The sequence below is a fragment of the Dysidea avara genome, chromosome 14 (assembly GCF_963678975.1).
Source record: "Dysidea avara chromosome 14, odDysAvar1.4, whole genome shotgun sequence".
Lineage (NCBI taxonomy): Eukaryota > Metazoa > Porifera > Demospongiae > Dictyoceratida > Dysideidae > Dysidea > Dysidea avara.
The window spans coordinates 13,810,686-13,835,234 of record NC_089285.1 but is presented as its reverse complement, the minus strand read 5'-3'; the positions used below and the strand labels follow the sequence as shown (position 1 = coordinate 13,835,234).

Below are 24,549 nucleotides of genomic sequence, written 5' to 3'. Positions count from 1 at the left end.
TAACAAAACTACATAACTGCAACAAAATTACAAATAAAACATAGCTACAACTACAAGAGAGAAATTAGTGTCTTCATGTTGGAAAATCTGCTAACTGTATTTGTTTCCTGTGGAGGTTGACAAGATCATATGGCCAGCATTAAGTGATCACTAACCTTCATGGGATTGTCCACATGTACCACGTGACCAAAATCAAACAGAGCTAATAACCGCAACTTGCCTGCCATAGCATACAGCGACTGTAATATTACACACTCTATGCAAACACACACACACAACCTGAACACTGTGTAGTCATTGGATGATGGTCACACATGACTGACACATGGGAGAGGGGTGGGGCCATGAAAATACCTGCATTAATGTATACAGTCATCATCAACACATTACTATCAACCACTAGGGGTGTACCAATATGACATTTCACTATTTAGCGATATTCTGAAATATTTACATAGTCTTAACACTGATAACCAATTCTATAACTGATATTTACATTTGAGTGATTAGACTTGCTAACTGGAATATTTGAACTGTAAAGCACATTGGGCTAATATTGACTGTAAAAGAGCAAGCAGCATTTTATACAGCTAACGATGGTAGAAACCCATGCAAAAGTGAAAGTATGGATATCAACAATTTATACATGGTGCATATCCATAGATTAATAGGAGAAACGATTGCTATGGATAACTAACCTTTTCAGTTGTTCATGACACCAGATTTAGTCGTCTCATGAAAACCCTTGAACCAAGGTACACACTCCCAAGCAGGAAGTATTTCTCAGAAGGTGGTATACAATCACTGGACCAGACTAGTAGACTGGACTCAGGTATTTTCCCCTTTTACCAAATATTTGGGCAACTGGTTGTAAGTATGCTAGTTTCATGTAGTTAGACCACTCCCCCTGCACATAAAGAAACACACACTACACACACACAAAAGAAAGGTGTGATCATGCCAAACTTGTCAACATTACCCAGCTGCAGCTATGTATCAGCTATGGAATAACAAGACAGGTAACTGTCACCATTAAATTTAGCTGACTTTATGGCTATAACTTGTATTTAGGATAGACAGTTACTATAACACTACATACACATGTACTGTATGGCTGTACTTCATGATAAGATGAATGGTAGTCATACAATGGAGATTATGACAAGAGAGGTTGTTATACAAATTGCACACAATCCTAAGATGAACAGACAGTACCAAAGTAGACAGGATCACCTGCGTATTTTACATTCAATGTAGCAATAGCTACAACCAGTTGATCAAAAAAAGAAAAAAAAATTGAGTCCAGTAGTCCATTCCACCACTCCAGTCCACTAGTCCAGTCCAGTGATTGTATACAACCTTCTCAGAAGCTGTTGTTCCAGACGTCAAGGTGAAGATTTGATTTAATGCTGGCAGAAATGCTTGTAGATGTACCTCATCTGAGTCTTACCACAGATATTTGGAGCTGCTCTTCGGCTCAGTAATCACTTATTAGTTTAACAGTTCACTGGATCACAAAAGAGTTTAAAAGAATATCAGCAGTGCTTAATGCACACAAATGTGAAGGCTCTCATACCGGTGAGTATATTAGTGAAAAGCTAGAGAACATGTTAAAGAACTGGGGAATTAGGAATTAATAAAGCATGAATTCATTAATTTAAATAATACATGACAATGCTAGCAATATGAAAAAAGCTTCATAAGATGCCATGCTACCCAGCTTAGCATGCTTCACACATACCCTTCAACTTGTTGTGAATGAAGATATCCTTTCACAGCGTATCGTCATTGATGTTTTAGCCATATGTCAGGGAATAGTTGGCCACTTTAAACGTTTGATTTTAGCTTATCATCAGCTAGATGAAGTACAGGACAAACTTAGCATTGATAAAAATAATAGATTACAACAAGATGAGCCTACAAGGTGGAATTCCACTCTTTACATGCTACAATCAATCAACACACAAAAGATGGCACTGGCAGCATATGCCACTGAGTATGGCTCCATCACTATGTTGAACACCCATCAACTTGACCTTGTCAGGAAGATTATTGCCACGCTTGAACCTGTAAAGGAAATAACAAAAATGATTTCCATTGATGTAGCAGCTCCATCAGTGTTTATACCATTACCAAGAGCACTTGAAAGTCACTTACAAACATCATGATGATTCTGTATTCAAACCATGAAGGGTGAAATGTTAAGTTCACTGAAGCAAAGATTTGAAGACGTTGAAAAACATTAAGAGTTGATTATTGCCACAATACTGGATCCTAGATATAAGGACTAATTTTTTGCTAAGGCAGCTACAAAAGAATTTGCTAAGCAATGTATCATTTGATATGTGTAAAGAAGTGAGTGCAAGTGAATGCACCACCAAACAAAAGGCAACATACTGATGATGATGGTACTAGTGCATACTCCAGTAAAGTGTAAAGTGTGGGAGTGTATGAGTGAAATATTAGATGACTTTGGGGAATGTAGTGATGACAGTGTAGGTACCAGTGGAATGGAATTAAACAGTTACCTAAGGGAGCCTTTGATCCGTTTTCAAAAGGGTAATCCCTATGTTTGGTGGAACAAGAATCAGCGAAGATACCCACTTTAGCAAGATGATACTTAAGTGCTCCACCTACCAGCGTGCCATTGGAGAGACTCTTTTCTGGAGCAGGAAACATTAATGATGATCATAGATTACGGCTTACAGCAGAGTAGGCTGAAATGCTACTGTCAATCAAGTATAACTTGAAACTAGTGGGATACAAGTATTAGCTTATTACATTTCCATGATACAAGTATAGCTATAGTTTAAAGTTTTCACAGTGTGTAAAACAGTCAATATTAGCCTAATGTGTATTACAGTTCAAATATTACAGTTAACAAGTCTAATCACTCAAATGTAAATATTGGTTATAGAATCTGTTATTGGTGTTAAGACTATCTAATCCAAAACAGCCAAGCTGTAAAAAAAGTGTGCGGCCCTCAGAAAGGCTATGGTGAAAAAAGATGTGAAATCCAAGGTGGCGGCCAAGAAATGGCTGTGATGGTAGGTTAATGTTAAAAATTTTAATAATGACAGTTCAGGTAAATTTTGTGAAGCGGCACAAAAATTCACCTGAATTGTTGTTATTAAAATTTTTACCATTAACCTACCATCACAGCCATTTCTTGGCCGCCACCTTGGATTTCACATCTTTTTTCACCATAGCCTTTCTGAGGGCCGCACACTTTTTTTACAGCTTGGCTGTTTTGGATTAGATTTCATTTCTTTTTGTATTTGTATACCCCAAAGCCGGCCTATGGCCAGCTTTGGGACTTTTTTAACCTATGTTTTTTTTCTTTACTACAGGAAGAAGAAAAGATGAAGTAGATGTACTTTAAATATTTTATCAGTAAATGTACAAATTATATATATAATACATATGTGACCGGATTTGCGAAAAGGGGCCTTCCACGCATCCAATTTGCCAACTTTGACAATTGATAACTTCAGATTGGAAAGAGCTATTGCCTTGAAATTTGGGCAGTGGTGATTTCTTTGCAGCTGAACTCTCTACAAGGTAATTTCTTCTAGCTGATCTCTCTACAGGGAGATTTGTTTGTAGCTGAACTATCTACAAGGTAACTTCTTCTAGCTGATCTCTCTACAGGGTGATTTGTTTGTAGCTGAATTCTGTACAGGTGATTTGTTTGCAGCTGAGCTCTTTACAAAATGGTTTCTTTGTAGCTGAACTCTCTAAAAGGTAACTTCTTCTAACTGATCTTTCTACAGGGCAATTTGTTTGCGGCTGAATTTTCTACAGGGTGATTTCTTTGCAGCTGAACCCTCTACTTGGTGGTTTCTTTGTAGCTGAACTATGTACAAGGTAATTTCTTCTAGCTGACCTCTCTACACGGTGATTTGTTTGTAGCTGAATTCTGTACAGGTGATTTGTTTGCAGCTGAACTCTAAACAGAATGGTTTCTTTGTAGCTGAACTCTCTACAAGGTAACTTTTCTTGCTGATGTCTCTACAAGGTGACTAGTTTGTAGCTGAACTCTCTACATGGTGGTTTCTTTGTAACTGAACTTTCTACAAGGTGACTTCTTCTAGCTGATCTTTCTACAGGGTGATTTGTTTGTAGCTGAACTCTCTACAAGGTAACTTCTTCTAGCTGATCTCTCTACAGGGAGATTTGTTTGTAGCTGAACTCTCTACAGGTGATTTGTTTGAAGCTGAACTCTCTAAATGATGGTTTCTTTGTAGCTGAACTCTCTACAAGTAAACTTCTTCTATCTGATCTCTCTACAGGGTGATTTGCTTGTAGCTGAACTATCTACAAGATAACTTCTTCTAGCTGATCTCTCTACATGGTGATTTGTTTGTAGCTGAATTCTGTATAGGTGATTTGTTTGCAGCTGAGCTCTTTAAAGAATGGTTTCTTTGTAGCTGAACTCTCTAAAGGTAACTTCTTCTAGCTGATGTCTTTACAGGGTCACTAGATTGTAGCTGAGCTCTCTACATGGTGGTTTCTTTGTAACTGAACTCTTTACAAGGTGACCTCTTCTAGCTGATCTTTCTATAGGGTGATTTGTTTGAAGCTGAACTCTCTACAAGGTAACTTCTTCTAGCTGATGTCTTTACAGGGTCACTAGATTGTAGCTGAGCTCTCTACATGGTGGTTTCTTTGTAACTGAACTCTCTACAAGGTGACCTCTTCTAGCTGATCTTTCTACAGGGTGATTTGTTTGAAGCTGAATTCTCTACAAGGTAACTTCTTTTAGCTGATGTCTTTACAGGGTCACTAGATTGTAGCTGAGCTCTCTACATGGTGGTTTCTTTGTAACTGAACTCTCTACAAGGTGACCTCTTCTAGCTGATCTTTCTACAGGGTGATTTGTTTGAAGCTGAACTCTCTACAAGGTAACTTTTTCTAGCTGATCTCTCTACATGGTGATATATTTGTAGCTGAATTCTGTACAGGTGATTTGTTTGCAGCTGAGCTCTTTAAAGAATGGTTTCTTTGTAGCTGAACTCTCTACAAGGTAACTTCTTCTAGCTGATGTCTCTACAAGGTCACTAGTTTGTAGCTGAGCTCTCTACATGGTGGTTTCTTTGTAACTGAACTCTCTACAAGGTGACCTCTTCTAGCTGATCTTTCTACAGGGTGATTTGTTTGAAGCTGAACTCTCTACAAGGTAACTTCTTCTAGCTGATCTCTCTATTGGGAGATTTGTTTGTAGCTGAACTCTCTACAAGGTAACTTCTTCTATTGATCTCTCTACAGGACGATTTGTTTGTAGCTGAACTCTCTACATGGTGGCTTCTTTGTAGCTGAACTCTACAAGGTGATTTCTTCTAGCTGAACTATCTCTTTCCATAGTTGTATGAACTCCCCACTAGGTAACTTCTTCTAGCTTATCTCCCTACAGGGTGAATTGTTTGTAGCTGATCTCTATACAGGTTTCTTGTTTCTAGCTGATCTCTTGAATTTTCTTCAGGGTGACTGCTCTATTAGGATGACTGCTCTATTAGAGTATCTCGATCTCGCACTTGCTGCACCAAGTTGGATTTCGTGTTATAACTCTGTGGCTTTAAGTCTGATTCTTCTACACCATTGATGAGCTATTCTAAGATGATTACTCCATCTGTACAACGATTTTCAAAACATTACCCCAAGCGCTTTATCTGGTAGGCGTGGCAAGCAGTCGTTTTTTTATTAGCTAATCCCGATTGCGTAATTGTTACACACTGTTGGTTTTTTCGTTGTATCTTCCTGTTTTTTACCTCGATTTCTTTCAAACCACAAAAGGTTTGAGGTTCAATAGTTAACCTATTCACCCACCGATTTTCAGCTTCTTCCCATACGCGGTTTACCCTGTAGGCGTGACAACATATTGGTGTTATTTTTCGTGAATAATCGCTCATAACTCTTTGCCTGTTTGTCGTATTCCAGCCAACGTTGGTACCGAGATGCGCCTTTATACCCCCCTTCTGTGTGCCAAATTTCAAGGCAATCGGATATGGCGTTCGAGTTTTATAGCACTTTTTGTAAGTGTGCGACAAGAAAAAGAAAAATAAGAAGAAAAAAAAAACGAAGAAACTGAGCCAATTTTTGAAGTCGCATATCTCGGGAACGCGCGAAGCGATTTCGCTCAAATTTGGAATGTGGAGTGCTGCAGTTGGAGGGCATGTCCACAGCAAAAATCGTCTTGTTTCATCAAGGAAGCACAGAGCTACGGAGATGCGAAAATTGCGTTTTTCTTTCTTCCTGTCAGTGCCTACGGGTGTTACGCGCCGGCTTCTTGGGCCGCACGACACACTACTGTGTGTCTTGATGTAAATATTGGAATATCTGTATATAGTGAAAATGTACCCCTATACTTATCATTATCTATGCCCATGCAGCAAATATCATGAACTTCCACCACCAATTAACTTTCAGACACTAAAAGTCAACTAGTTAATTTAATTATTGTACATACATGTACTGGGCTGTAGGCACTGATTGCCTGTAGACCTTTGGCTTCTTGCCATAAAACAACAATAAATAAATAAATAAGTAAATAAAAGTCAATACAAGGCTCCACTGGCTTCACACTAAACTTTTGCAAAAATATAGTGAAAAAGAGATCAGTACTTGTCCTTTGTACATTACTTTGGAAACATACCAACCAGGAACCACACTGCCAGACAGCAATGGCACATTAACCAAAGAGAAGAGCAGTAGTCAACTGAATGTGTGAGGTGGACGACAGCAGTAACCAAAGATAAACTGAGGCAGTGATGTAGTAAGGTTAATGAACAACATTAAGTACTGAAATATCTATATTAAACAATTCTTTGTTACTCATCTGGAAACTAATGCTTTAATATGTTAGAATAGAAGTCACTATGTAGAGTAATTTCAGAAAAGTTGTACTCACACTATATTTTCATTTAGACACATCTTCTAAAAGAAATATCATGAAGAACAAGAATCAGAAAATTATCACTATTCAACCATAAAAGATAAGTGATTATTGTGTACAAGTGTATATTAAGATATATGTATTATCACAGATAGTCAGAAAACATGCAGTATGCCTCTAGAGGTTAATATACCAAGTTCTTCACCAGTAATTCTTATTAATATCATTTTCAACAGATCTAATAAGGTATGCTATGCTAACTTCAGCAATCGATGTGGTTGTTCTGTCCCATATTCCAAAGGTGGCATAAGTAGTGAAAGATCCCATTTTATCATGTGACAGCGAAGTGTATTGCATGCTTTTATTATTGAAATTCTGTGAATACTTTACCACATGTTTTCTCTTGGCCTATCAACAATGGGTAGTTGGAAAAGGCGGATATGGGTGGACATGGACATTTTCATTATACACTTTTACATCTATGCAACAGTTAATTTTCATACCTAACATTGTTCTGTACAGTAGTCTGCTTCTAGGCCCAGACATGGTCTTTGCATAGTGCTTATCCACTTATAAGCACATGTGCAGAGGATTGGTTAGTACATTAGTGACACTACAAGTGTTATAGACAATGTACTGTTGTACAAATCTATACAATTGTAGAGATCCACCCTAGTTTACTGTCGTAGGTCATATCCAGGAGCTCTCAGCTTTTAGTATAAGGTGCAGGCGCTTATACCTACAAAGGCCCTGGCTTGCAAGGCTAAGTTGGGGCATACCAGCTGAATCCCTACACTAGATTTCTATAGCGTGTGTACAACAGTACATGGTGTATGATACTCTGTAGCATGTTAGCCAACTCAAAAGTGCAGTGGCCATTATGCTTTGCTTTTAGCTATGTACAGCTTGTTACACAGCACTATAAATGAATAACAGTAGGAGAAGCGCCTTTGCAATCGATCCAGTCATCACGCACAGACGATTCATGCACCCCAACTGTCAAAGTCAGCGGTAATGTTTAGCTGAGTGCGTGCCCCAACTATCAATAATAATGATTCAAATATGAAGTGGCCATTACGCTTCACTTTCAGTTATGTTCAGCTTGTTTTACAGTGAAGAACAGTAGGAGAAGTGCCTCTGCAATCAATCTAGTAACCATGGAATATAAGGACTGTTTACAAACACAGGGAAGCCATCAAGCTACTGCGAATCGACACTTTGGACTGTCAGTAAAAGAAATGGGACTAGGAAAGAAGTATGTAGGGACAGGAAGTTGGAACGACCAATTTTGAATCCCTCAAGTTGGCAGCAGCATTTGGTTTCCATGTGGACAATGCTTCTACTACATTGTCTGAAGATTGCTACTGGCACCACACCTAATGGATGACTACATCATTCAGGAAACTCCTGTTATAAAGAAATTCACCACACACTGAATTCGCCAATAATTTGTTATCAGCTTATGGTTAAGAACGGTTTTATTGATCTTATTCCTCCTGCTTACCAAACAAATTCTAACTTTGATACAACACTTTACTCTGCACATCAACAACCATTTCCTCCACCTCAACTCAATTTGTGCACCTTCAGGGTCTTCAACATTATCAACTAATTCCTTTAGTTACTGATAGCTTCTTGAATGCAATATACCATCCCTTCAGCCATTCATGAACCAGGGGCGGATCCAGACTTTTAAAAAGGGGGGTTCCCCTTTGGAATTTCAACTTCAACATAGCTGCAAGTTGAAGACCAAAAAAAAAAGTCATTACCTGCTGACAATAGCTGCCCCTCATGCACCATAGATGCCCTCACCAACCGTATTCCTTATTTATAACTAGATATATAGCTTGCTACACTGCTCCTCAAAAGACTACTGTGACTGCTCTATTATTAAAGTATCTCGGTTTGACTGCTCTATTAGAGTATCTCGAGTAAGAAAAGCTCTTTCAAAAGGGGGGTTCCATGGAACCCTTTAAACCCCCCAGGATCCGTCCCTGTGAACTACTCCACACCTGTTGAAATAATGGTTTCATTCAACTATCAAACTGTACCTCCAGTGGCTACCAGTTCCCACTCCTCCCCTCCATGCTCATTGCCCCATTTCTTGCTTGACTTTATATTTTAGTCTATTGTTATGTAATTTTCTTAATAATTGTTTGATGAATTGCAAAATTATGAAAAACAGAAAAGAAATGGGACACGAAGGAGGACAAAGGTAAGTCCATGATACGTGCATTGTACATACTGCAGACACCTGTCAGGCTGAAGTGACGTCGAACAGTGAAAAAATCCTGAGGTTTGTAGCCTTAGCCGTTATTGAGTTGCACTTGTCTGAAGGCATCAGACAGATACAGTCAGTAGAAAATAATTAAAATAAAAATAATTTGTGGCAACATAGCATAAGTAATCATTGATCGGATTGACTCAATCACTGGAAATGCATGATTCAATTATTGGATGGGTGTTATACTAATAATAAAGGTGGAATTCCATGATACAAAGAAGACAAAGAGTGTGTTATGTTAGTTAAAGGTTGTAATTCTACTGATATTGGAATGGACAAGTTAATGTAACATCTGTATTGTAGATTTGGGGCTGTTTATGGAAGTGAGTTCAGTCTGTACCATCAATGGTACTTTCTCTTTGTCACTTTGAAAGCCCATGACAGTCTACTGTTAATTTCCTCTTCAATGTTAATCACCAAACAATAAATGAAACAAGCAAGCTAAGTCATGATCAAGGCCAGCTTTCACTACACAGACACAGTATGGCTAGTGTCAATCTTGGGATGGCTGTTGAGCTTGCAGTGGCTTGAGGTGGCTTTGGTAATGGTGTTGGCTTTATGAACAGCTACAGAAATGTGAAATTACTCAAACTATCAAATTTGGTGAATTCACTATAATCATACAGTACTATATTAGGGATCATGGAAGTTTGAGTTTTCTGGTCAAAAGTATCACCCAAAAACCAGCTTCACAATACCACCCTGGTGCCTTGACAGTATTGGTTATATATAACCAAGCCCAAAAGTGCCTTCAGTATGACCCTAAATGCTTCCAATACTGTAAGCAATCAATTTCCGACACCCTCATTTCCATGCAATGTACCTTTGCCTTCAAACACATGATTTTTGGAACTACCAACTAGAATGATACTACCAAAACCATAAAAAATTGATATATAAAAATCATACAAAATTATGAGTGCCTAACTGATTATGTATGTCTAAATTTTCTATTTGTACATGATAGACAGAACTAAAGGAGTGAACCAATGCGACCAATGCTGCACAACATTTGGACCATGCTGCTGAAGAAAGAAAGAATATGTCGTCCTTGTTACCCTAAATGTGCCACACTTTCAGAAGGTAACTTTTCAATTTCTGATGCATTTTTGTTACCCTGAATGTTGACACTAGTATCTTTAAAAAAAGGGAAGAAATCTGTTGTTGCTTGGACAAAAGTTGTCGACCAAATTGCTGTGTGCACAACTGTCCCAGGAAAAGATATTAATTCATACTTGTCCCTAAAGGAAGAGATACTTCCAAAATGGTTTAAAACTTTCCAGTTAAAAGGCGTTCGTTATATACAGGTAAACAGAAGCATGGAATGGAGAGAAATTAAAAACAAATTGCAACAACAAAATGCACAAGTACTTCATATGCACTGTAAAACTTCTGCCGTGTTTGCTAGTACCTTTTTATTTACAATTATCATGTAGTGCTGCAGTTTGTATATGTGTGGTTTTCTATTGTATTAACGGGGTAGATAGTTTTCCGGTAATGGAAACATGTAAGTGTATGCACGTTCCGGTAATTGAGAAGCAGTTCTGATAACCGGTTACTTCAACTCCGCACCTTTTCAGCTGTCACTTATCAGAGGAGGCAGCTATTGACAGTAAACGTTGGGCATAGGAAGATGATATCCAGGAGAACACCTTGCTCATAAACGATTATTTAATGTTAACTGTAGTCTTGAAGTGATTTTTCAGTTGTTCAACATTGTGCTAGATCAATAGGATATTTTAGGAGCAGAAAGTACAGGTAGCAGCAAAAGAAGACCACAGAGACATGAGGGGGCTTATTATCAGATGGTGTATTTATAAAACATCATCTCAAGGAGCATATAAGGTACTTCATTAATCTGGATGCATAGGCTCATACTCTTCATGACTACACACACTACATCAAAGCTACTAGTGGTTTTCATCACAAGTGAATAGACACTTACACCAAGCAGTTGAGTATAAAGAAATGGAGAAGTGCTTGATTCTTCTGTTGGATGAAATACATATTAAGGAAAGCTTAGTGTGTGTGATGAGCACTCGGCAAAGTTCATAGGCTTCACACAGTTACAGTCTGTGTAATACTGTGTAACAAGTTGAAATAACTAAGCATAATGGCCACCTCATTAATTGATTGTTGAGGAACACGTGTATCACTACTATAATAGTGTGTAGGCATTATCTGCTAAACTACCTGATATGGTAATAGAGAAATTAGCTACTGCTGGTGGTTTTTATAAGCTTTGTGAAATTTAGAAGATGCTTTATGAAATGCTATTGTCAAATTGTAATAGTAATAACAATCTATATAGCATAGCTAGCTAGACATCAACTCTCAAGGTCACACAATTCAGTAACCTTTACAAGAGTTGATAGCCAGGACTATGGTAGTGACACAAGTGAGATTGTTAGTCGATCGACTGTGGTGGGCTAGTTGTCACCCTCAAAATCACTCTATGTGTGAATGACTCTGATGGCGAACACTAGGACCACAATCACAGAAATTGGAGTATATTTATTAACTTTACCATTAGTGTTGTGCTAAACTGTTAGATTTGGCTGTTGTTCAAACTAAGGGTGAAAAACATCGTATCATAGACAGGAGTTGCTTTGCTACTAGAGTTCAGCCGTATACTGGTATATTTAGTAATTTTTGATACCTGATGCCCATTGGTATTACTAATTGTAATACCGGCATACCACGCATGCTCCAGATCATGTGTCATCATATCAGTACATTTTTCGTGGTAAAAATGGCCAATTCTACTGAGTCTGTTAGCGCTTTAGTGCCAAAGTAGAAAGCCATTTCTCTGGTGTGGGACTACTTCAGACAACGTGTTGATGGTGAAGGGAGGGTGATAGATAGCAACGTAGCTGTTTGCAGTCAATGCCACAGTAAGGCACCTATCATTGTATTGCCCCACTACCCCCCCTCGGGCTTAAGTGGGGCTTTACTGGGAGAATTGACACAGAAATGTTGCCCCACTATGGGGCAATTGACAGCAGTTTTTAAAAGCCTATTGAATACTATACTCACTCTTTGAATATCTATACTACATATTAACAAACGCCAACTCACCATAGATACTCGAGGGTACTGTCTTGAGTACTGTAGCAAAGTATCTCATTTGAGCAGTTGACTGCATCAGATGCGCACTCAGTGTTGCCAGATGATTTGCTCCAAATGTTCACGTGAAAAAATAAATTTGTACATAAAAAGTTCATAAATCCAATGGTCACCCTCTGTAAACAGCATGTAACAAGCCCACACATTATAAATAGGTGGATCTGTAGGATTGGTAGGGAACTGAAGAGCAAAAATAAAAAAAATAAAAAGGTCACAGCCTGCTCACAATGGCAGACCTCCACCAACTTATTATAAGGTAAAATCAATAGCGACTGAGATTGCCAAAAGTTCATAAAAAGTTCATAGATTACTTCAGGTTCACAAAAAAGACAAACTGTTCATAAATCTATGGACTCACAATATGGCAACACGTACTGTGCATACTGTCTATGTTAGGATACCATCATGTAACTATCATTGCCACCTGCTTATATTTGTTGACAAGTGCTAATATTTGTTGACACGTGCTGCTGTGAAAAAGGTTCTCCTTTGTTTTGGTGACAGAAAGAGATGTGTTACTATCCCAGCTACTTGGGATAATGATGTGGAGCACCTTCATGCAATTGCTATTGAAGTTTTCGAAGATGTGTTTCCCACTTCACAGGCACAAATCTTTCTCCAGCTGAAAGACGAAGAATGGGGAGGGGAATTCATAGATATTCGTGATAACCAGGTTATTGAGGATTAAAGCATTGTGAAAATGATTGTCACTGAGATAAACAAACAAGTTAGTTTTCGTTAAATATTGCACATCGCTAAATGCCATTCATTATAGCTAGAAGTGCTGCAGAAAACAACATTTGTACAGACTCAAGTGTACAAACAGATAGTAGTCAGGAACAAACAGAACAGGTTAATTTTATATTTTGCACACTTTTGAACTCATATATTTTATTTCGTGCACTGTAGTTAGAAGTGCCTACTGAAAAGGTTGATGTCACTGCAAAGAATACACCTACACAGGTAGCTATGTGCAAGGCTGGAGGAGACGGTCCAGTTGGTCAGGCCTGAGCCGGACCAATAATCTGGAGCTGGACCAACTAGCTGACCAGCTCAAACTATATTACTTTCATGCACTCTGGACAATCATATCTTCACGTACATTTTACAGGTGTTATTGAAAATGCATAGCATGAGTAGTTACCTATAGTTTCTCAGCCTAACTAAAGTACAAAACTACACGTACAGCACTTCCAATTACCTTACAGTACAGCATAGCATTTGTATCGTTTTGTACAGATAACGATTGTGAGTTCTACGTATCACGTGTGCCTGACAATTTACCACATGTATGGTAGGTGCCTTCTTTGATTCTAAACCAGCACACTTATATCACAATTCAATCTTCATAAAATAATCAATCGCATTTCTTGGCTTGGCTTCTTTTACTGGGCGAAGGAGTGGTAGTGACAAACTAGGTGCCTCATTCCGCGGCAGGAAGCTGTACACGGTACACCCATACATTACATGGCAGCCACCTGGATGAGATCATTATCTATGATGAGATCCTGAGTAGAAATCACTCCTCTTCAACTACCCACTCATCCAGTCGAGATACTGAGCAAACTCTCAGTCTCATCCCACATCGTGCCATTTTCGAATAGTGATTGATCTCATGATTGCATGTCCACCAGCATATTTACGTGATGATCCGTTCACTTTATTGCATACAAACCAGTATAGCATACTGCCTTTTTGTAGCTGTGTAGCTATTCACTGTATACAGCTAGCTGCCTACTCGTAAATACATTACTTATAGGATATTCTATATAATTATAAGGTGGTGGCCATGCTGCATGGATTCCCTGTGAAATTTGGGGGGAAAGTTGCAAGCTAGTTTTTTAGCATCAATTTGTAGGCATTTTCAAGCCCTCAAATTGCAAAAATTCTGCAGTTCCTGGGGGTTCCACCCCCAGGTCCCCTTGAACTTCTAATTACTACAAGTATAAGAAAAAATTTGGAATTTTAAATTAGATTAGGGACAGTGTATAATGCTGCAATAAAAAGTACTGAAACAAGCTGGATCGGAGTAGCATGTAATGTCCAAATACTGTAAAACAATAAGAAGTGAATATCCCTACTGTGCCACTCAATGCACAGTAGGGATATTCACTTCTTATTGTTTTACAGTATTTGGACATTACACGCTACTCCGATCCAGCTTGTTTCAGTACTTTTTATTGCAGCATTATACACTGTCCCTAATCTAATTTAAAATTCCAAACTTTTTCTTATACTTGTTTGTGAAGTTTTTTTGCAAGTTCATGACCACTAAATATCTGCTGAGTTACTCACAGCACTATTATACTAGATTATGACTCTTACAATAACAACTGATCAGTGGGTGTGGCTCTACATAAGCCTGCAGACAATAATGGACATGGATTCATGCATACCTACACACTGATGAATGGACATGGCTACCATATGTCTACAGACTGTAATTTACGTAAGTAGGCGTGGCTCACGAAAGAAGCAGAGCTACGCTATGATGTGTAGTAACACGTCCACATTTAATTTAGCATGTGGGGTCAGACCTCAGTAATCTGTAAAGCAGGACCTAGATGACCTGGCTCAGTTTAACATTATTACTAAATAAACATATTTATTGACTTACACATTGCTATATAGTTCGCCGTGAGTTGCTCTCTCTGATCGATATCAACAGCGAGTCACATACGCGTGTGTTTTTGGTGCAACCGGCAACCACGTGTATTTGAATAGTTTGATGCAATATACACTGGTATGGAAGCCGTACTGTAGTCCTATTAACACTCAGTGATAGAACCTTGACTGATGGCCATGGTAAAGAAGGATAAAGGTAAGACAATAGCGCAAGCAGTGTATGCTTATCATTATAACAAAGGTTTTTCTTAAGCGAACTAGAAATGTTTCTGCGAAAAAATTTGTGGCTGTAGCTGTAGCCACTTTTCTGCTACGCTTGACTGAAGGCATCTGGCAGGCAGGCAGGCAGTAGAAAATTCTGTTGGATAATTTTTTTTCTAAATTCTGTAGCAACTTGACACAAACGTTTTAGGTCGATCTGAAGACACTTTTGGGCTTGGTTTTACCCAACCAATACTGTCATGTCATTGTGAGGAAAAATCGTGGCAGGTTTTTGGGTTATATTATCTAACTAGCAGCGAAATATCACTAAAATTGCATATCTGAGTGTCTAATTTTCAAAAATTTTCTGTGGGGGCATGCCTCCAGACCCCCCTAGAATGCTTGTGCTTTGCACTTCGCAGAGTGTGCTTCACACACTATGCAGCAACTCCTCTCATTGGCAGCACCATGTATATAGTAGCAACTTCAACATAAACAATGCCTGACCAACTCAATTTTCCCTCCTCTGGCCCTGAATGTGAGAGTGTAGAAAGTTAAATATCTTTTACAATGCAAAATGCTTTTAACAGTGTTCTGTTGGTCAAACAACTTTGCATCTTACTGAAAAGGGTCTTCAGTTGGTGAAGCTACCAAGGTAGGTGTATTGATAGTTCATTAACACTACATTAAATAATGTTTTTTTACTAACGTTATACCAGAGAATATGAAACCAAGTTTCAATGCCCAACAATCTAGGATCTATGGAAGCAAGTCATCAAATTGATTAACACGATATCAGCAAAGTGTCAATGAAACAGCAGCTGAACTGGCATTAGCAGAGCCATCATTAATTTCATCTCACCAAACACTTCTTTATCGTTCTCATGATTTGGTACAAGAAAGTGGATATGAATTTAAAAAATGGAAAAGCAGATCAAAGAAGTTGATTGCAGACACCGAAATCACAAAGCCAAAGTGCCCTAAATTGTCAGAAGCAGAATAAAAGAGCTAGAAGATGACCTCACCAACTTTAAGGATCGGCTTTAATTCAAGGAAAAGAGACGAGCACAAACCACCAATTCTAGAAATTTCAAGCTCTGTGATGAGTTGACAGAAGAAATGTCGATATTAAACATAATTGAGAACATGCAAACAACAAATTGAATACTGGAAACATAAACAAAGCCAGTCCTTATGGTACAAGAATAGCAAACAAGATTCGTCATCTTCCTCATCCTTTGCAATATTATCTGATGACCAAGCAAAATCATCTACCTTACCCAAACTATTTTTAAAAGGGGGTGAATCATCAAAGATAGCTGTTCATGATGAATCTGTGGGCTGTGGCCCAGGAAATATTTGTGATGCAGGATCCCGTGCCAATGGTTGATTTGACAGCTTCAAAAGATTTACCACCAAACTCTCCTGGAGTAAGTGGCTCTTTAAGCTCAGCAGTAGAACCCCTGGCTGCTGAAGCTGATTCTGATGTTTCCTGGTTTTTCAGTAAGGCCTCCCCAAAATATTATGGGGAGGCCTTTACATGTTTAATTTCACTTTATTGTTCACAGTGTAATTTATCATTAAGTAGCCCATAATATGTATCTGACAGTGTCCATGTTTCACTTGTACAAGACCTTTCCTTGAAAGAACATATCACTGCACATTCAGTGTATTGCTTTAGTACTCATTGCTCTCCATGTGTAACCTGTGATAAAATGCTTCAGGTTGCAAACACAGTGTGTGTGGAAGGCTACTGTTTGCTTCCTGAGGCATTCAGCATTGTTTCTCCCATGGTAAAATACCGTGCAGAACAGTTGTATCTGTTCGTATAGGTGACCCATCTTCTCAGAAATCATTCTCTGTATTGGAAAAGATTCATGGTGCTGATTTTGACAATACTGGGACGGTTATCAATAGCCTGGCATTATCATTTAAAAGGGCCAATCCTACAGTAATGGAAAAGTCACGTGTGAAGATGTTATTGAATTTGGCACAGTCTTCAGTCTTATAGAGAAAGGCATAACATTTGCTTTGCTGTATTCAAAGCTTCAGGTATTACACCTACCCAAGCTTGCCGTATGTATGGATGTGAATATGCCAGTCTGTTTCAAAAGTTGAGGAAGCTATTCATGATGCTCAACGTATTAGGGAAGCAATCCAAGATATATCAGTCATCCAGGATCAAGCACTTTTAATGCAGTTTGTATTAGCTGGACAAGAAAGTAGCAGCTCCAGTGAAGATGAATTAGAGTGTGCAAGTTGTAATGAAGATGAATATCTATGCAGTTGATGGCTGCAATGACAGCCCACCATCTCTTGAAGAAATTTTGACTTATCTGAAGAGAGATTTTGAACCAAAGTAACTACAACTGGTTTGAAGTGAGCAATATTCTTGAAAATAAGTTTCCAAATAGTGACAAATGTAACAAGGTGGTGAGCATGATCCCTGAACTGGAGTTAAAAGAAAGTGAACTTTCACTGATTACACAATCTTGCAAGAAATAGCTGACTTTGTACCACTTGACATGAACTGTTGTATGCATGTTAGTTAAGGTAAAGCTGAAAATTGCTGGTTGATATATTGATCAGACATCAGATATAGGCTCTATCTCAATACAATCTGATATTGAACCAACACACATCAAATTGTGGGATGCTTCAACCATCAGTCATGCAAGGTGCGGTAGTGTTGAGCATATTATGTAATATGTATCATCACTGTTGTAGTAGTCTGCTAGCTCATTCTCCTCTCTAGGTATCCACTCAGGCTCAATTCAAATATGGCTACTGACACAAGTAAAGAAAATACTCAAGGCCTCAGTTTGCAGGAGGCCTCTTGTACACTGATCAATGTGCAATTATAAAAGTTATAACATCTAAAGTGTGCTGAAGGTCCACTGGTCCATCGTTTCACATTACCTCTGGTTTCTTTCTATACTAAAAACCTGCTCTGCCGGTAGATAGCAAGTTTTTTTCAGTGATTTCTAAAGACTTCATTACACAGACAGTCACAGAATAATTTAACCAACAACAGTTAGTACTAACCTGTCCCTTGTCTAGAGGTACCTACGCCTGTAGTAGCCACGAGTAGTATCTACTGGCCACGAGCGAGACTCAATGGATTGGCTCACTGTGCCTTGAGTAAAGAAGTGAAAGTGGCTAGAAAATGGTACTTGTCATGTTGAGGCAATCCGCATAAAATGCTGCCCATTTTCTCAGAAAGTAAGACACCAATGCCTCTATGCCGGTATGGTGGTGAAGAATATGCACTAGCTAGCTACTAGGTTAGTTGTGCTATTGTGTTGTTGACAATAAGTTTAGTAAATTCTTGCGTGCATAGTTACCGCGCTAGCCTCTTAATAATTAGCACTATGTAAGAGAATTGAGTTGGAGTCTCTTCATGTACAAGTACACGAAAAAATTTGGAATTTTCAACTAGAGTAGGGACCATAGCACATTGATAAAAAGTACTGAAACAAGTTTGAGTGGTCCATGATATTAAATCACAGTAAAACAATAAGAAGTGTTGTATCCCTACTGTGCAGAAATGCACAGTAGGGATACAACACTTCTTATTGTTTTACTGTGATTTAATATCATGGACCACTCAAACTTGTTTCAGTACTTTTTATCAATGTGCTATGGTCCCTACTCTAGTTGAAAATTCCAAATTTTTTCGTGTACCTGCTTGTTAACTTTTTTTGTAAATAATTTTATTATGACTGGTGAACCCACATATACCGCATCTGAAATGGCGCCGCGCCCCAATCGTCTGAAAAGTGAAGTATCCATTACGCTTTGTTGTCAGCTATGTTCAACTCGTTACACAGCAATACGAATCAAGAACTTTTCCGGAAGAACCTCTACAATCTACGCAATAACAAAAGAAATGGTGCCGCGCCCCAATTTTATTAATTATTGTCTGGAAAGTGAAGTATCCATTACGCTTCGCTGTGGGCTATGTTCAACCCATTACATAGCAATACGGATCAAGAATTGCTTGAAAAGCGCCTTTGCAATCAGAATAGCCACTATGAAAAATACGGACGATTTCCATTTAGAAGGGAAGCCATCACGTGCTCACACCAAATCGACACCTTTCCCTGTCAGCAAAGATAAATGGGACACAAAGGAGGACACTGGTAAGTCCATGAAGAATGCATTGTACGTACTGTGGTATGCCAAAAGGCACCTGTCGGGCCGAAGTGACGTCGAACGGTGAAAAAATCAAGCCCATAGCTTTAGCCGTTATCGAGTTACGCTTGTCTGAAGGCATCAGTCAGTTACTTACTTACTTACTCAGTCAGTAGAAAATTCCGTCAAATAAAAAATTTTTAAAATTCCGTAGCAACTTGTTGAAAGCATTTCAGGTCGATCTGAAAGCTTGTTTGGGCTTAGTTTTACCTCACCAATACTGCCTCATCGTCGTCAGGGAAAACTGAGGCTGGTTTTTGGGTGATTGTATTTCGTGGGCCACGCCTACTGCTTTGTGGTCCCTACTATACAGTTACTATCGTACTGTATGATAAGAAGCTTCTATTTTAATTAAACTTCAAAGCATTGCTAACATACCATTGTCTATGGGTACAAAGAAATATAGATGAAAAATTCACAAAAAAGTTAAAACTTTATGTGTGAATTGTCATGCGTGCATGTGCATTTCCTAAAAGCAAGTTTTGAACTATGAAAACTGCCACGTATTTAGCTTTTATCTTATACTTGATTGCTTGATTCAATTTAGATTCCAGTTACAAATGATTCTACAGGACAATTGGCAATAGTTACCACTTGCATATGGTAAATGTGACCTAGTCTGACAAAATGGGGCTGGTTGCCTATTTGTAAGTATTAAGATACATCGGTTTGAAGTTTCAGAGTGACCAATGGTAGCAGCTATGTGTGTAAGATTTTTACACATTTTGTACCATTTCCTTACCTCCAATACCACCTACCGAAGAGTTAAGTTTCAAGCCATTTTAATTAACCTTTTGCCCACTCACTGCTCCCACCACCACCCATTGTAGAGCTTACCTGATCTTGAGTCAACCTCAGTAAAAAAACTATCTAATAAAACAAAATGGATGTGGAAGGTGTATGGATGAAATAGGGCAAGTTATGGGCCATTCATGGCTAAAAATGAAAGCAAATTACCAGCACAGTTACCACGAGGCTGTGCAGCCATCTACTTGCTGGTTAGAGTGCCATTGAGGTCCATCATAACATTCTATATACTTTACCCAATCTTCACCATTTGCTGTGTCGAATTCCTCCAATTTGCCATAGGACACTGACATTACGTAGGTTACGATAGTCCTCATCACCAATATGTGATAACGCAAAGGGTGTGTACAGCTATGTGCAAGCATAATAATGTAATACAAAGCCCCAGACTACTCGTATGGAATGCCACTGGGCCAGGAAAAAGCAGCCAGCAGAAGTAGAATAGTTAAGTCTAACAGTGAAATTTGATAGAGTGCTCACGTAGCTTTGTGTTTGTGACAAAAAAAAAATCATACTTCCTGTCATGGGCGATAAGACCCTTCTTTGTCAGACTGGATGATATATTGAGTTGTGCTAATCTTAAACATTTGAGTTATCTACCAAGTAGATTACAATCATTTGTATAACAATGCAATGACATCTAGTCATTGTGGAGGTTTATAAGGTGATACAGCTACAGCTTTTGCAAAATTAATGACAAGATTATAAATAGTAATGTCTACATAGCCGCGAGACCAAACTCTACAGGGTGGGGTAAAACCAGGACGGGGACAACAGAGGTAAAACCGGGACGGGGAAAATAAGGGTAAAACCGGGACAGGGACAGGGACAACCAACAGGAGTAAAACTGAGCAAGTATCACCGAAGTTATATCCCTAGCTTCCCATTATAAATACCGGCGATGTTTAATTATAGAAAGAAGAGCTGATTAGTCTTCAAGCTGGACAGCAAAATTGGCACGGCATTATATTCCGCTGTAGTATAAACATTATCGTGATCATGAAGTCAATGAAGCTTTAAATAGGCTGTAGGACCAGGTGTCCTACAGACTCGTGCTGTAAAGCCTTAATAACTAATCAATAATTTTTTTTTTTAAGTTTGTATGTTAGTTATAACTGTAATGTTTGGTTTTATACTTACTGTGTTTGCTTTCCTTGCCATGCCCACTGCTGACCCAAGTTGGTCAGATATGCATGTGGTCATGTTGACAGAGGATCCACACACATGAATTTTCAGTAAATTTTATTTTGCATATTAGAGTAATTAATGACTGGAACAATCTTACAAGTGATATTGTAGGTAATTCTTCATTAAATAATTTTAAATCAGCTATAGATAATTACGTATAGATTTATGTTAATGTAATAATTATATTCATAGTTAATTTTTGTTTATTGCATCTAATTTATGTATGTGTATATATGTAATTGAATGGGTGTACAGGCTTCTAAGCCTCAACCCAAATCACATCATAATCGCATAGTCATAATCATATTGATTTTGTGCACATTGCATTATTTTATCGCTGTCCAAGATTCTGCAAATATATATATATACAATTAATTTCATTTCTTCATCACATTCATGATGTTTAAATTAAACATGGCTCAGTGGCCAGGGCGGCTGATATACTTCCAGCATGCAGGATAATATACTTAGTAATATATAAGATTGCCACTATCTAGCTATACTGATAAGACAAATGATGACATGATAAACACTGAAAATATAGGATTAGCTATACAAGACACCAAAATCATGAATTAAAAATGCAGCTTAGTACCTACAGTATAATAAAACAAATGCTAAGAAAAATCATAGATGTAGCTATATAGCAATGTGTGGCATGCAAAACATAGTTATTCTCCACAAAAGGTAACTGATTAACATATGAACCAGTTGAAATTTTCAACTTTGTGGCTGTGTTAGAGGAATATTTTACAAATCACTGTTGTTTTGTTGACTTCATACCATCATAATAGTAGGGACGTCCATGCCACAATATCTTGATAGAGACATAATGTCCTCTAGTATTGATGGTGCACCACAAAGCTAATAACAATGATCATAATGATAAGTGACAATGACAAGTTATTGATTTCTTTGAGGCCGGTTGATTTTATGCCGATCACTCAGAATTACACATGGACTTTTATTGGTAAACAGGCATGACAAAACTTTTGATTTACCTTTGCATTCATAAAACTGATCCTTTACACTGTTTGCTGTACAGGCAGTAGCATCAATTCAATCAGTGATGATATATTGTGCCTGCGCTGGGAAATTCAGTTCCACAATAACCCATGACATGGCCTGGGATGGGAAATAATTATATGATCCGTCAATCCAAGGAGTCAAGCAAAAACCATGAAGTTTAACTTCATCCATCTCAGACTGATAAAGATCCTCTGAGGAGGAAGAAATATCAAACATTTTATCATTGGCTTCTTTCAAAGAAAGGAAATTGTATGCGGTATTTTTGTAACAGCTTCATTGTCCAATTCAATATTGGCCAGGTCTAGGTGTTCATCCATACACTGAGCTAATTTGTGGACAGAAATTCCAGCATGATAGTTCAGCTCCATTCTGGCAGGCTCATTGTATGTTGAAAGTACTTGTGGATATAAACAGAAAACTACCTCCACTGGTGATAGAGAACGGTTGATTAGCATTAATTGGTACTGATAAGGTCAAGTCTTTATTCTTTGAACAGACTCAGGTGTAACTTAACACAGTGTGTTCCATGGAAGCATTTCAGTTAGACACTCTCCCCCACTACATATTATGAACTATTGCCTAGCATATGAGTAAACTAATTTTCAACATGCACGGCAGCTTGAGCTAAATAATTCCACTTGCCTAAGCTTCTTTTTCTTGAATTCCCACTGTGCTTCATCTAAGCCTAGATCATAAAGAAACACTATCCCTCAATCCTTTAGGTTGGATGGGAGGATTAGCATCCAAAGTATTGATGTACTCGTTATCCGTTGTGTCAGAATTCTCCAAGCTGGTGATCTACAACTTGGCTATAGCCCAGAGCTACATTCAAATCGCTAGAAAGCAGTTTAATTTAATTTTTATACTGTGCAGGCTTCCCGGGGTAGCATGTATGCACAAAGATGATGATTACAATCTGGGCGCGAAATGATTTGACTGATCTTCGACTTCACAATCCATTTGAAAAACCACTCAAAAGAGTGTCTTAGTGTGAGGTCTGGGTTTATATAGCTAGCTGAGGACGTCAAAATCTCTCTAACCTTATATGGTAGTTCAAAGGTTACTCGAGAAAGCTAATTGATTTTTTCTTAGCTAAGCCATGCACTAGCTAAGGACGTCAAAATCTCTCAAACCTTATGTGGCAGTTTAAATATGAAATTACCTCAAAGCTACTTGATATTTTTGCTTAGCCATACATAAAGTATATCCAATCCAAGATTTAATCCCTTTACGGCAGAGAAAATCGCTTACTCTAACAGTGGTCCCTATACCCTTGGCTGTCCCCGTCCCGGTTTTACTCTTGTTGGCCGTCCCCGTCCCGGTTTACCCTCATTTTTCCCGTCCCCGTCCTGGTTTTACCCCTATTGTCCCCGTCCCGGTTTTACCCCACCCCAACTCTACTTCCATTGTTACTAATGAGCTAGTCTAAGATAAATATGCAATAAACTAGCATAGACTAGAGAAACATGAGAGGATCACGCGAGACAAGAAAAGGTGAGCTTACCACATAAACACTGTCTCATCAACTTTAAGCGCTCGTTCTCCGTGATTCGTCCCCTACTTTCCAGCTTTCATCATCATAACATCTTTCAGACCTTTAGAACCAAAGTACAAACCGAGCTGAGCAAAATAATTATTTGTCGCGAGTTCTGTGCGCTTACCGGTAGTGCCTGATGATGCACTTTTACGCATGCGTAGTACTGCTCAGGGGCGGATTGGGGTATGGATATAGTTACATGAAAATAACAAGGAGAAAACATCCTGACCACCTGGTAGACTCCTGTAAGTGTTTCGGATGGCTGCAGGTTCGAGGCTACCTAGGTCCAGTCATGGATTTTTTTTCTCCTTTCTCCAACTTTTCAAACACACCTTAAGTAGCTAAAGTCTTTGAGCAGGCTGTAGGACCAGGTGTCCTACAGACCTTCAGCACTTGTGCTGTAAAGCATTAATTAATAAAATAAAAAAAATAAAATAAAAAATTTATGCTATTAAAAGTTTATGCAACAAGGACCCGCGTATCAGCATTGGAGATGTACAAGATCGAAATACTCTAATAGAACAGTCACCTAACTACTCTAATAGAACATTCACTGAAAGCATATAGTTGGTTTTGTTATGGAATTTCTCCAAATTTGCCTGCACCTATACATAAAATGAAGTGCCTTGGTCTATTTAATATATATGGCAGTACTTAATTCAGGTG

At 38.4% G+C, this 24,549-nt stretch overlaps 1 long non-coding RNA gene across 2 annotated transcripts; it reads right to left on the bottom strand.

The window, feature by feature from the left end:
- LOC136244560 (uncharacterized) lies at positions 1-24,013 on the bottom strand. Of its 2 annotated transcripts, none has more exons than XR_010695427.1 (4): positions 23,851-24,013; positions 280-354; positions 156-220; positions 1-107 (listed from the first exon to the last, which is right to left on the bottom strand). It is a non-coding gene; the product is annotated as an uncharacterized lncRNA (long non-coding RNA). The 2 variants fall into 2 exon arrangements; XR_010695428.1 differs by lacking the exon at positions 23,851-24,013 and adding an exon at positions 699-1,734.
- Between the last annotated feature and the right edge of the window lie 536 nt (positions 24,014-24,549).